This window comes from Hippocampus bargibanti, linkage group LG06, assembly GCF_051943395.1.
Source record: "Hippocampus bargibanti isolate YZ-2025 linkage group LG06, ASM5194339v1, whole genome shotgun sequence".
Classification (NCBI taxonomy): domain Eukaryota; kingdom Metazoa; phylum Chordata; class Actinopteri; order Syngnathiformes; family Syngnathidae; genus Hippocampus; species Hippocampus bargibanti.
The window spans coordinates 9,703,964-9,718,462 of record NC_142739.1 but is presented as its reverse complement, the minus strand read 5'-3'; the positions used below and the strand labels follow the sequence as shown (position 1 = coordinate 9,718,462).

Below are 14,499 nucleotides of genomic sequence, written 5' to 3'. Positions count from 1 at the left end.
AAATGCCCCACACGTGTCTTTCGTCTTGGCAGTGAGACGGGGTGACCAGCCACCACATTTAATAAGAGCCAAACTAAACAGAGGTGTGATGATGCCCAAGATAACAAGCTAATTCCAGTTGCAGTTTGCACAGATGTTGGGTGTACATGAGCGATAGCCGGCTGCAGTTTTTGGAGAGGACAAACAATATTCTGATGGTCTGCTGTGTCGTCCTTTGTGTTTGAATAGCTACCGCTTCAAGAGTTCAAACATTGTGATACGGCACGGAGGGCCATCGGGAGATAAGATGTTCTATTGTGTTTTACATTTGTCAGCTGGAAGTAAAATGGATTTACATAAACCAAATTATGTACCAAAAACAGCTGACTATCTGCCAGACTGCTGGCGCAATAAATAAATATCATATTTTCCGGTGTATAAGGTGCACCCAAAAGCCTTGATTTTCTTCAAAAGATGACTCTGCGCCTTACACGCAGGTGCACCTTATATGTGAAGTAATATTGAGCCACAACAGGTCTCGCAACCGCTGTCAGTAGCCACCAACTCTTTTTCCCCTTGTAAAAGAAGTAGCATGTAACCACAGTCTCTACTGTAGCACCCTATGTGGTTTGCCTTATATTTGGAAAATGTTTATATATTTAGATATTATTTTAGATAACTTTTTCCATTCATTGAAGCTGCACTTTATACTCCCGTGCGCCTTATATATGGAAATAGTTAGAAAATACAATACTCATTGGGGGTTCGCCTTATACACCGGACAATACAGTAAATGATTGAATAAATAAATATTTGCATACAGGACCCCTGAATGATAGACCCCCCCCCCATCCTCCAAAAAAATCCCCACAAAAGATGGGTTGCTCATATTTAATATTCAAAAGGTATTATCCGTAACTACGCAGCCTGGTAGTCCAATGGTTAGCGCATCAACCTCACAGTGCAGAGGTTACGTGTTAGGTGTGGGTTTTCTCCGGGTACTCTGGTTTCTTCCACGCGAATAAAAACTCTGAAAATGGAGGACACTGATTCGCTGTGGCGACCCCTTGAAGGGAAAAGCCGAAAAGAAAAGAAGACTCTGGTTTCTTCCCACATTACAAAAGTATGCATGGCAGGCTGACAAACACTCTAAATTGTCCCTTGGTGTGAGTGTGGGTTGTTTTTCGTCTCTGCGCGACCTGCCATTGGCTGGCGACCAGTTCAATGTGCACCTTGCCTATTGCCCCAATACAGCTGGGATCGGCTCCAGCACCCCCCCCCCCCCCAACCCCATGAAAAAGGATGGATATTTGTATCTAAAGGCAGATGTCGATTTTCTCTCTGCTTTCAAGTGCTTGCTGATTGAGCTTCAGTCACTTGCCAGCTGCCTCGCATTAACGCCCATTCATTCATTGCGGGTGCATCTGTACATCAACCAATAGCTCACATGAACACTGATGGGTGACAAAAATTATTTTTTTCTTCCCACACAGCCACGCCCACGTTCTGGATTACACCTGTTCCATGGAAGGCGATTTTATAAAGTATTCTGGCATGCGGGCTAATGACTCATCCTGCATTTGACGTTGCAAGAGCTGGAGGGATGAAAGGTGATACGGGGGAAAGTCCCAAGTAGTGAAAAACCGAGGAGGGACCAGATTGGAAGCGACGCAACAGGCAGTCGGCGTCATTTGTGCTGCAGATGTGAAAGACAATGGAGAGGCTGCGGTGTTACGCAGATCTTCATCAGTCTGGAAATCATCAGACGTGTTTACTGGGCAGCATCAGAACGCCCCTGGCTCGCCCTCAAGATGAAATGAATCACGGTAATCACGTAGCACTTATTGATTCTACCCTGAGGGGTTCGGAGTTCTGCAGAATTCTTACCTCTTTCACACGCTAATTTTTTCCAACATCACGGTAATCAAGAAACGAATCAGTCAGCATTTTGACAGTCTCGTGTTGCCAAAATGGTGACGTGGGCAAGAATGTAAATGGTGTGAAATTCGGATTCTGTTTAAGTGAATACAAAGCAATCGTTCTGGTGGTCACTCCACATATGTGTATTTAAAAAAAAGTGACAGAAAAAAAGCACTCTAAATATATGAATATTGAAAAGAAAATCGGAAAATTAGAAAAACAAAAACAAACAAAACATTATTTTCTTTTCAAACTGATCTTGCGGCTTTTTCACAATACATATATGATTAAAAAGTACACTTTTCATAGTATGTTCCCTTTGAAAGAAAATAAACAGAAAGAGCCCTTATTCTGAAGCTACACAGTTTTACACCACAATAAAGTGCAACCATGATAAAATAGACTTCAAACACTTTATCGATGAGAAGGTTTCTTCAGCCGTCATCTGTACAAAAGTGAAGGTTTCGGACGTTTCGCCTCCTATCCAAGAGGCTTCGTCAGCGAACTAAAGTCTGACTGGTCGTATCGGCCCCATTTATATATCCCTAATATCCAGACATGGTGGCGCCGGACACAGCTATGATAGGTCCCTACTCTCAGGTTGGGGGGGCAGGGGACCCCTCCCTGTGGCCCCACTGATTGTTCCTACATTCCTGACTAACGACTGGCCTATTACCCCCACTCCCCCCGGTATCACCTCATCAGCATAACAACCCTCATCAGCATTGCAAAAGTTGCCTAACCTGTTTTGCCTAAGCAGGCTATTCAAACACTTTAGTGTGCACATATGGCATGTACACCTTTAAATTTGCTGTATACACAATTCCTTGACTCTCACAATAATAATAATAATAAAATGTTGTGCTCCAATATTGGAAAATACTTTGTGCCTTATGTGGGAATTTAAAAGAACTTTCTCAGGTGACAATCTGAGGTTGAACCACTTCCACGTTGGACTACTTCTGTTCACCGTATTCAACCTCCAGTTACCCACGTTGTCAATGACAACAAACATTCAAGAAAATTGATTGACGTAGGAATCGTTTAGCTCACTAATTTAATGTGTCCCATCTAAAACTGATTGATGATGTCCTACTGTCGCGGTGCAATTGCGTTCATGAATATGAGCAGCTGCTCTGTCATCGAGCTGAAAATTTTGGCCAGAGTCAGAGTAGCTAGTCTTCCATCTTCACACCTCGAAGCGCTGACCCGATCGCACCTTGTCGACACCTAACCCGAGGTGTCAAACAAGAGCCTCAGGGACATGCGATAGGTTCTAATCATAAGAGATGTGAAAAGGAAACCAGCAAGCAGTAAGATAGGGTGACCAGGCGGTAACTACACACCGCCGAGCAGCTGGACGAAGGTGGTCAACTTGGCGTCGAAGCCAACGTTCAAGTTACACAGAAAGATTGACTCATCCACGCCAATGGAAGGATGCACATTTGGTACCCACGACATAAAAGACTTAATCAGTCTTTTTATCTCACCACTGTCACGTCTTGGTCACTTGCTCTAGTGTGATTTCAATGCATTTTAGCAGAATTGCTGACTGTTTTTGAGAACTGAGAGCATAGCTTCATTTTTCACAAGGCTTTAACCAGTCAGGATTTTTTCCATGTATGAAAACCGATAGATTAACCGTGCAAGAACGTACAACAGTGTTTTGCTAGTCTGGTCAATGTTTCTGATCAAGTTTAGACCAGCAGAAAAGGCCTTGCTGTCCGTGACCGTCACCACAGATCCACAGCAATCTGGGCCTTGGTGAAGCAGAGAGAGTGCGTTAAGTAACAGCGACTTGGATACATTTTGAAAACGTGGCAGCCCATGAATAATGGAGGCCAGGACTATTGTTTCCGCGAGGTGATGAAGACACTTTCTTTTGAGCCCTGCCGACACCTTAGCTGGCCGGGCGGCACATGGCAACACCGACGCGGTGGCGTCACCCTCACTCAGTGAAAAGAGCAGCGATACTCAACACGTCGCTTAATTGGTGGCGAAGGGGATTCAATCCACCGCAGTCATGGCCAAATAATGGGTATGGAGAAACGCCACCGTCAATCAAGTGTAGTTTCCACTGAACTTTGAGCCTGACGATTAGAGAATTAAAATCCCCCAAACTTTTGGTTGTTTGTCACGGGATTTGAAATGGCCTCACTGGGGAGGAGACAGGCCATTGGTTGTTTGATCTGGCTTGCTTCAAGATATTTATTATCCTATTGTGATAAATGTACATAGATATTGCAGTCAATTGTTTCTGCTCCTATTTTAAGATTTTGTGCTGCTGCTGTCTATGTGTATGTGTTCAAGTAGCTGCCGTTGGAAGTCGTTCCAGTTTTAAGCAAGCTTGCAACTTCTATAGTAGGTTAGCTTAGCAATTAGCATACCTTTTTCTTTTGTGAGAATAAATGTATTTCCGATGTCACAGAAGGACTTCTAAGTAACTGTCATGTGTTTATCCACAGTAGTAAACACCCAGAGTTCATCGCTAGCTAGCTGGTGAAGAGTAAGTAGCAGAGACGTCTGTGTAAGCTCTCAGTCGTACGTGGTCCATCGATGAAAAGGTTTCTTCAGCCGTCATCTGTACTTTTTTGAAGGTGTCGGACGTTTCACTTCTTATCCAAGATGCTTCTTCAGCGAACTAAAGTCTTACTGGTGGTATTGGCCATATATATATATATATATATATATATATATATATATATATATATATATATATATATATGAGTTTAAATGAAATGTCAATTTGGAGTCACTGGGAGGTAACATTTTTTTCTTTTCCTGCTTGTCGCCTATTTCTTGAAAGCAAGAATTATAAACAAAAGTCAAGTCCCATTCAGGTTCGGTTGCATTCAGCGTCTGATTGAACAGATGCCAGATGACTGATACTGATCAGTAATGCGGTTTCAGGAATGAAAGCACAGCAGAGACTTGGAATGAATTATGTTGAAACCTAAAATAACTTTGTGTTATGTTCCTGTAAGAGTCTAGATGGATTGCACCATGTCTACATCGTCTTTTGACGGTCACAGCCGGGTTAAGAGATCCTTGCAGTAAAACGTCACATGATGTCCTCATCACCTGTTGCCTTTGGCATTTTCACACACGAGAGAGCGTGGGGATCATTCCCGTGTGTTGTAATTGTCTGCTTAGTCACCCCCCACAACCCCCTTTCTTCGTCTAAACTAGCCATTACAAGCAGTGACGTGCAGTCAGGGGAGGCAGGTAAGGGACGTTTAACTTCACCATTTTTGGATTTTTTTTTTTCAAAAATCGCTAAATTTTCACATTTACCGTTCAAATACGAAGTAGAGACGAGCGGTGAGGCAGCAGACGGCTGAGCCTCACCATGGATTGCGCAAACAATGCTAACTGCATATCGCTATTAAAGTGTTCAAACACTTTTAGTATATGAACAAAATTTCTACAGTTTAGCTGGTGCATATAACGTAGAGTCACTTTACATTATAAACACTGTACTACAGTGTTACAGTGTCTATTTTATTTTTATGAAAACTGTGTGCCTAGGTGAGGCACACAGTTCTCCTGCCTCATGACAGGGGGCGCTGGTGATTACAGAGATTATTATTGCGCCTCCTCGGCTGCAGGATAATAGAATTAGTGAGAGCAAGCTACAGTAAACAGTTATCAAGTTCAGGGCAACCATCCAGTCATTTTTTTCGTGTTGCATGGCCTTATTTTCAGAATGGAGTATTACATATCCAAATTGAAAGAAATAGAGAGACTTTTAAAACTGAACAAAGAAGGAAGGCTTCTACAAAGAAGGTATAGATGCCTTTCTTCAGAAGGAGCGGCGCATGGACGTTCATGTATAAGTAAAGGTAAGACGATAACGTTTTTTAATTCTTTTTTTCTATGCTACAGTTTATATAAAGAATGCTGGCATGACACTTAAAACAAACTGCGTTAACTGTTGCCAATCAAATGGTGAATAAACTACTCTGTAGAGTTCATATGTTTGTAACTCTGACTGTGATGACGTCAGTGCCTCACCAGCCATGAACCTCACCGCACGTCACTGATTACAAGATATCTGGAAGGCAATAAACATGCATTCTTCCAAGGACGCAGCTTCTAGAGAGGCGGGTGAGTTCCACGGGGGAGGGGGACGGAGGGGTCGATACGGTGATTAACCACTGAGTCACATAGCGGGAACTCAAAGACGTACCTGTTCAGCAGACGATATTATCGCCATTCCTTGACATGGCAGGACAACCGTTAATAATAAAGTGAATGGAAATCAGCTGTTATTTAGCTTTCTATCTATTTGAGTTACTTCCGGGTTTAGTTAACGCTGGTGCACGTGGCTGCCGCTGCTCACCCGCAGAAAAAAACGATACTGTGACTGTAAAGTGACCTTGAGAGTTTTGAAAGGCACTTATAAATGAAATGTATTATTATTATTATTATTATTATTATTATTTATTCGTCTCACTGTGGAGGAATTTACATGTCACAGCAGCAAAGTTATGAAAGGAAGAGGAAAGGTGAAAAAAAAAATATATATATATATATATACAGTAAAGTCTCGTTATATCGATATCGGATATATCGATAGTCCCGGTTATATCGATACTATTTCTATGCACGCACGGAGAAAATTACATGCAAACAGGGTCGGATATATCGATAGTCCCGGTTATATCGCTAATTTTTCGGACTCCCTTGAATATCGATATAATAATAATAATAATAATAATAATAATAATAATAATAATAATAATAATAAATATATATATATATATATATATATATATATATATATATATATATATATATATATATATATATATATATATATATATATATATATATATATATATATATATAGGGCGGCCCGGTAGTCGAGTGTTTAGCACACCGGCTTCACAGTGCAGAGGTCGCCGGTTCGTGTCCCGGTCCGGCCTCCCTGTGTGGAGTTTGCATGTTCTCCCCGGACCCGCGTGGGTTTTCTCCGGGTCCTCCGGTTTCCTCCCACATTCCAAAAAACATGCATGGCAGGCAGATTGAACACTCCAAATTGTCCCTAGGTGTGAGTGTGAGAGTGACTGTTGTACGTCTTTGTGTGCCCTGCGATTGGCTGGCAACCAATTCAGAGTGTCCCCCGCCTCGTGCCCGAAGACAGCTGAGATAGGCTCCAGCAACCCCCACGACCCTAATGAGGAATAAGCTGTACGGATAATGAGATGAGATGGTATATACAGTAAAGTCTCGTTATATCGATATCGGATATATCGATAGTCCCGGTTATATCGATACTATTTCTATGCACGCACGGAGAAAATTACATGCAAACAGGGTCGGATATATCGATAGTCCCGGTTATATCGATAATTTTTCGGACTCCCTTGAATATCGATATAACGAGACTTTACTGTATATATATATATATATATATATATATATATATATATATATATATATATATATATATATATATATATATATATAGTAAAGTCTCGTTATATCGATATTCTCGGGAGTCTGAAAAAATATCGATATAACCGGACTATCGATATATCCGATCCTGCGGCATGTAAATTTTCTCCTTGCGTTCATGGAAATAGTATCGTAATAAGCGGTACTATCGATATAACCGATATAACGAGACTTTACTGTATATGTATATATATATATATATATATATATATATATATATACACACATTCATACATAAATAAATGAATAAATGTGTGAATGAATAAATTAAAAATACAATAACAAATACATTAAGTATATTTAAATCATTAAACAAATTAAATAAATTGATAAACAAATAAAAATACATTAAATAAATAAATAAATACATAAATAGCAATTCAACTTACTTGAAGCAAATGGCAAAAACCGCAAATAATTGACACCCACTAGCCAGCAAAATTTATAGTTGCCTCTTGATACAACAAAATAAAGCTCCTCAACTAAAATCAACAAAATTCCTTGGCACCAGGATAAAACACAATGCAAGGAAATACTTTGATCACTTTAGCATGAACACAAAAACAGTAGCTGGCCAGAGACTGTCAATCTACCACTCCAAAGATAAAATGTTCATTTTTAAAGGATCACCTTCCATCAGAGAGTCAGTTTGTCTAACTGTGGTCAAAATGTCTGTCCAACAGTCAAGAGTTCTGAACGCTCTCCTCATAAGCAACTGACATACAAAGAGAATTGATTCGATGGAACACGTAAAGTGAGATGAATGCTAAAAACAGTAGTTGAAGTAAAAGGACAGAAACAATATCATAAGCGTCCGCATCTCACTCGCCAGAATGAAAAGCAAACATGATGGCCGGCAGGCGTCTTTGTCGCCGCAATGGCTGCAGGCCAGACGGAAATGAGCCCTCTGTTATTTGGACTCTGCGTTGTCATTAATTCTGTCTGCATCAAACGCAGCACATGTTATTTACACTAAAGACCACAATCTGCCTTTGAAGGATGCCAAGCATGTGTTTGCCTGCGTCTGTGTGCGTGTGTGTGTGCGTGCGCACGACTCGCCTCCTCTAAAGTCATGTGCGGTGACTTCTGAGGGTCAGACGGCTTTGTTCTTGAATTTGTGCTGTCTTCCTGCGTCCATGTTCACTTTCTCCACACTCACGTCATGTCACGACACGTCGGCCGAGGTAAACACCAGATTTTTTTTCCCTCCCCGATGTGCGAAAACAGTGAGTGTCTGGCCGTAAACATCTGAATTGATTGATAGAACGCGTGGAGGACTAGTGGTGCTTGTTCGCAAAGGGGACTGTAAATGTTGAGGCGGTGCGTCTCAGAAACCTGTACCATGATCGACTATTTGTGGCTTTTCTTCAATTCACCAAAATTGTTCTTTTTATTCCTTTTTCTTAAACAGTTATATTTTATTGATTTATTTTATTATTTTATTATTTTATTGTGCCGCTCGGATTCCAAATGTTGTTTGCCTCCACATGTACGTGATGTATTCGATTAGTATCCACTGTTGTAGATCTCTGGTCTGAGGGCAACTGAATATTTCCAGAGAACATCTCGCTCACGTTCTTTGACTTTGTGTTCCGTTGGGTGTAAATATTAAGCATCTCGTTTCCAAAACAACGGAAAGTTTGGAGTCACACTGAGAAGTTTTGGCCGACAGGTTTTTTTTTTTTTTTAATGGCGATGACAAGTGCACTGTCTGAGTGGGTGTGTCAAAGGGGCTTTAAAGGTCTAAATTTTACTGCCACACAAAAGAATGCTTGACTTAAGTGCATCAAGAGGCTTTATGGCACACAAGATGAGAGAATCAAGAAAGGCAGCGGAGCCGTCGTGACACGCCGGATGATCAATCATGGGAAACAACAAAGCATCACATCTGCCTCCCTGGTTGACAGTATTTTGAGCCAGTGGGCCGACATCGAGAGTGAGGGGCTTTTCCCAACACCGCAACCATCCCGATACTCAAAGCACAGCTTGTTTTTCCAAGACAAATCTGTTCCACATTCTCGCTCAGATTTGTTGTGACTCTTTAGTGACCGCTGGGCATCAAAAGGATTTATGGTTACATTCCCGAATGTGGGAGCCGTCGGCTTCCTGGTTGCTTCCACGCAACGCAACATCAGTTTTGTCAAATCGAGGCCAAAACACGCTGATTGTCTGTCTTGCCAGACCGTTTTGGGGGAAAGAGTACGAAACTTGTTCAAACATTTTTCTTTTCCTAACAGTCATCTAATTGTTTTGATGCACCTAGACTAAATAGCACCCAGGGTCAGGACAGCCCTTAAAAAAAAGTTTCCAATTCCCGATAGCTGCCACAACATGGCAAACTATTCCTTGGTGCACCTTGTTGTTTGAATCAGTTGTAGATTAAAGAGGAGAGAATCAAGGTCTCCTTTCAATAGTGGTTCAGAGACGTTGTGATGGAAAACATGACTTTTGTCTAAATGAAGCTTTTTTACTCGAGGAAAATTCATTGGCATTAAAGTACCACAAAATGGCAGCAACGTATTACATTTTTTGAAATGAAGCTCTCAATTCACTTTAACATAGTCCTCTGGAATCAAGATGCCACTAGATGGCAGCGACGTACTATTGTCAAAGTTAAATTCGGCTCACTGCATCTATGGGCCTCTGACACAAGTTTGACAAACGATCTACGAGTCTCAGTACTGGTCTTGTCGAAACAAAGGTCCTCAACACACTTCAACAGAGTCCCTCTGCATCAAGGAAAAATATTGTGGGAAAGCAATTCTTTTGTCACAATTACGTTTCTCAACATAATTACTGGACACCAAATTGCCACAGGATGGGAGAAAAAGAACTTTAGTCAAAATGAAGATTCTCAATGCACATTAACATAGCTAGTTCCCTGGCGCCACCGGGACAGCAGCAAAGTATTACTTTTGTTGAAATGAAGATCATCAGCTCCTTTCATTTTAGATCACTTGCACCATGACGTCACTAGAGCAATACTTCGTCACTTACTGCAATATTGAATTTATATTTTCATCTCACAATGTTTCCTTGTTTCAGATAATTCTGCTTAAATCACCTGATAGATTTCTCATGATGTGTCAGCCTTGCTTTCGCATTTTCATGTATTCCAGTTGAGGGTTAGCTGCATGATTGTCATCTCCATTTTCGCTTTTGCCAGTCAGGGGGACTTTTTACCTGAGTCAGGAGCAAACTGGGAAGGAGGAGGCGATGGCGGCACCGAAAATGCAACCTGAGGCAGCATTTATGGCTTTGGATCAAGCACCCATCCCTGCCCCTTGTGTCAACATAAAAACGGCAATGACATCACTTGTGTGGTGTACAGATAAATATCTTAGACTGGACGGAAACTTTTATACGCGGGTGGCGGGTGGCAGACAGGAATGCCGATAACCAACTGCGCAGCATGTAATGATCCGACCACCATTTACAATAAATAGGATTCTTGCCTTGACATATAGCCAAAACAAACATAAAGACTTGAAATTTTATAATTAGCTACCACAAACCCTCTAGGTCCTATTTTGATTACTGCGGTGTTTGTTCTATTACAGAACACAAACAATATTCTTTGTGTGTGTTTCTTCCTAAATCCACATCAATGGCAATATTTCTTGAACACATCTAAACTTGTTTCCAACATTATCACCCCTATATCGTTCACATTTCAAAGTCTGATTTGACATAATTCATTTTCCTATTTGCTAACAACCAGCACCTTCTTTTTGGTTAAAAGGAAGTAAATTTCCCTGTCGGAAATTGCCTCGCACTTTCAAAAGGGAGTCTCCAGACAAAGCTGAGCCGAGACTATGAATCGGCAAAGTCAACAATTTTGTAATGGCAACAAAATCACAGCAGAGTTTGACGCCAACAGACTGCGAGATGATCGTAAACGGCTTTGGGGCATGGCACATCCTAAAATGGAGAAGGCATTTTTCATTTGTTGAATGGATGTTTTCTACATACTGTACTGGATATGCTTAATTGTAATTGTATTACTTTTTTAACATCCACAAATGTTCATACAGCATGAGACATTGAAGTTGGCGGCCATTTCAAGTCAAATTTTTTTTAAAAAAAGTTTTGACAACTACTTTGGGCCTCCACGAGTCTTGACCAAGGATGTATTCATCTCAGACAGCAGCCATTTTGTCAGTGGAAGTCGTTTGAAAACAAAATCACAGATGCTTGAAGGACAACCGACATCACTTTTTTGTTTCCTAACTGACATCAGAAAAACGTTTTATAGCATCTAAAATACCCAAAACACACAGTATGATATTTTTAGGCAAATGCAAAACACCAATAAAAAATGACTTAAAGTGTTCAAAATCTGCAAAAAAAATGAACCCGGAAGTGGCCAGGTTCAGAAGGTCCCGCCCCCGTGGCGTCACCCCAAGACGTCTTGCATTGCTGAAGAATCAAAACAATGGCTTCAGATTCAGAAAAGATGCTTTCTTGTTACTCATCCAGTTATGAATATGAATCAAATGGTTCTGAAGACGAAAGCATACATGTTTGCAATCGATTAAAGAATTTATTCCGGTCATTTTGATGCATCTGGAGAGAAATGTAGTGACAAACTCTTTAGTACTCACAGTACCCAAAAAAAGGCAGAAGAGGGCGACAAAGCTCTGTGTAAATTGTCTCCTGGGACGTTTTGTAAGCGAACATCAAATACACTGTGGAAGTCTTGGCTCAACACGCGTTATGTATGTCCTTTCTCGGTGAGGGACGTTCCTTCAGTGACATAGGGTGAGGACTCGTCACCAACTCAACTTATTTTTTCACTTCACTACAGTACAAAAGCATGCTAGATACGCAAGATGTCCCTGATCCACTAGTGAAGAGACGCTTTGATCCTCTCCTCTTTCATATGGAACTGCTTTGTGTCAAAAAGAGGGTACAGAAAGTGCTTCAGAATGTATGACTCTCTGTGTCTTTGTGTTGTCATGTTATTTGTTAGTTTTTTTTTTTTGTTCTTTTGACTTCAAGGCGGCGCCGCGAGAGTGGCTGCCTTTCCAGCAGCTCATGTATTTTGTTTCTCTACTTTCATTCCTTTCATAACTTTGCTGCTGCGAAATGTAAATTTCTCCACGGCGAGTCTAATAAAGGCAAATCCAATCCAATCCAATCCATGAACTCAAGGAGAAAATTACATGCCATATCAAATATCCCCTATTTATTGCCGACTTTGAATGAAATTCGGCGCAGGATCGGATATATCGATAGTCTGGTTATATCGATATTTTTTCCGACTTCCGTGAATATCGATATAACAAGACTTTACTGTACAAATATATCAAATCAATCTTGCTTTTTACACTCAAACGTTTCTATTAATATGATATTTTAGAAGAGCATATTTTATGTATCCCAGTAATTTACAATTTTAACAGAGCCAACACAACATCACTCATGGTGGCCCCAATGGGCCAAAATTAAAAAGGGTTTGTTCACACTTTAAAATGTATCATACTGGCAAAATTCCCTCTTGTAGTCATGTCTCCCTGAAAGCCTTGTTGGTCCTATTTAAAAGCCCCCAAGGAATTTGTGCGCTGGATATTTACAACTTCCGTAGAGGCTCCAAGTGACAGCTGCTTATTTAATAGCAACGTCACAAAATTCTCAGAAACTCCCGCGTGTTTTTCCAAGGCGGTGATGGCGTTTTTACGACACTGTCAGAAACAAAGAGGCCGTGTTTGTTGCTTCCAATCTTGCACAAACAGGTGAGGCTTTTAGCGAAAAATGTGCACCTGAAACCTGTGGTGCATTTGTGTAAAGTTCTGTGGAGGGGAAGCAGGAGCCTCTTTTTGGTCAGAGGTGATTTCATCAATGAGCCACAAAAAAAGGTCTTATTCAGCCCTTGCCGCCATCTAGAGAGGTAATTCCCAAACACACTTTTTTTATTTGATTTTTTTTTTTGTGACAGAATATTTGGCCATAGTTCCGTATTTCAACTTTTCGAATTCAACTTCATTACAACAAATTTAAAGCAGCTGATTTTTTTGTCCAGTTTTGTTACCCCTTTCGTGTGTTTTAATTCTCAACTGAACTCAACTGTATTGCTATAGAACTGAAAACAACCACCACTGCATACAGTGCTAATACACAAAACAACAAATAATAAAACAATAAATTAATTTAAAAAAAAGCAGAAAGCATAAAAACCGTAAAAGTGGAAATCATGTCGTATGCTGAATCAATCAAGTCAAAGAATTTAAAAAAAATTAAGACGAGTTTTAAATCTTGGGGATGAGGGCGGCTTGCCGAATGTTCAGTGGGAGGTCAGTTTCCCCAATTTTTATAGGACATCCGACGTCTTCTGACAAGTTCTGTCCATAATTTGTGAAATCGCTTCAAATGACTTCTACTCAGCGTATTTTACAAAGATTCCACCACATATAGCTATATTTTACGTTTTAAGACTCGCCCTGAATATTCCGGAATTCTTGTTTTTGAGTTGGTGACGAGTCCTCACCCTACGTCACTGAAGGAACGCCCCTCACCGAGAAAGGACATACCTTGCATCACCTCAATGCATTTTGCGGTACTTTGTTTGGTCTGAAAACTTCGTGTTGATCCGTGTTGATGGCGAAATTAGAAGGAAAACACATAACGCGTGTTGAGCCAAGACTTCTACAGTGTATTTGATGTTTGCTTACAAAACGTCCCAGGAGACAATTTACACGGAGCTTTGTCGCCCTCTTCTGCCTTTTTTTGGGTACTGTGAGTACTAAAGAGTTTGTCACTACATTTCTCTCCAGATGCATCAAAATGACCGGAATAAATTCTTTAATCGATTGCAAACATGTATGCTTTCCTCTTCAGAACTATTTGATTCATATTCATAACTGGATGAGTAACAAGAAAGCATCTTTTCTGAATCTGAAGCCATTGTTTTGATTCTTCAGCATGGCAAGACGTCTTGGGGTGACACCACGAACAAGGGGGCGGGACCTTCTGAAACTGGCCACTTCCGGGTTCAGTTGGAGTCCAGATCTTCACCGGTTTCATCACTTGCAGACGGCTCGAATTGATACGGAAGGACTTCTTTAATCAACCCCAGACATTTATGATTTCCTCTTCAGAACAAAATTGAATCATATTCATAACTGTATGAGTAACAAGAAA

General features: G+C 40.7%; 1 protein-coding gene across 5 annotated transcripts in view; it reads right to left on the bottom strand.

Annotated features, from left to right (window-relative positions):
* atg5 (ATG5 autophagy related 5 homolog (S. cerevisiae)) overlaps positions 1 to 14,499 on the bottom strand; it is a 42,531-nt gene that overhangs the window by 17,057 nt on the left and 10,975 nt on the right. The gene's annotated exons all lie outside the window — the stretch shown is intronic.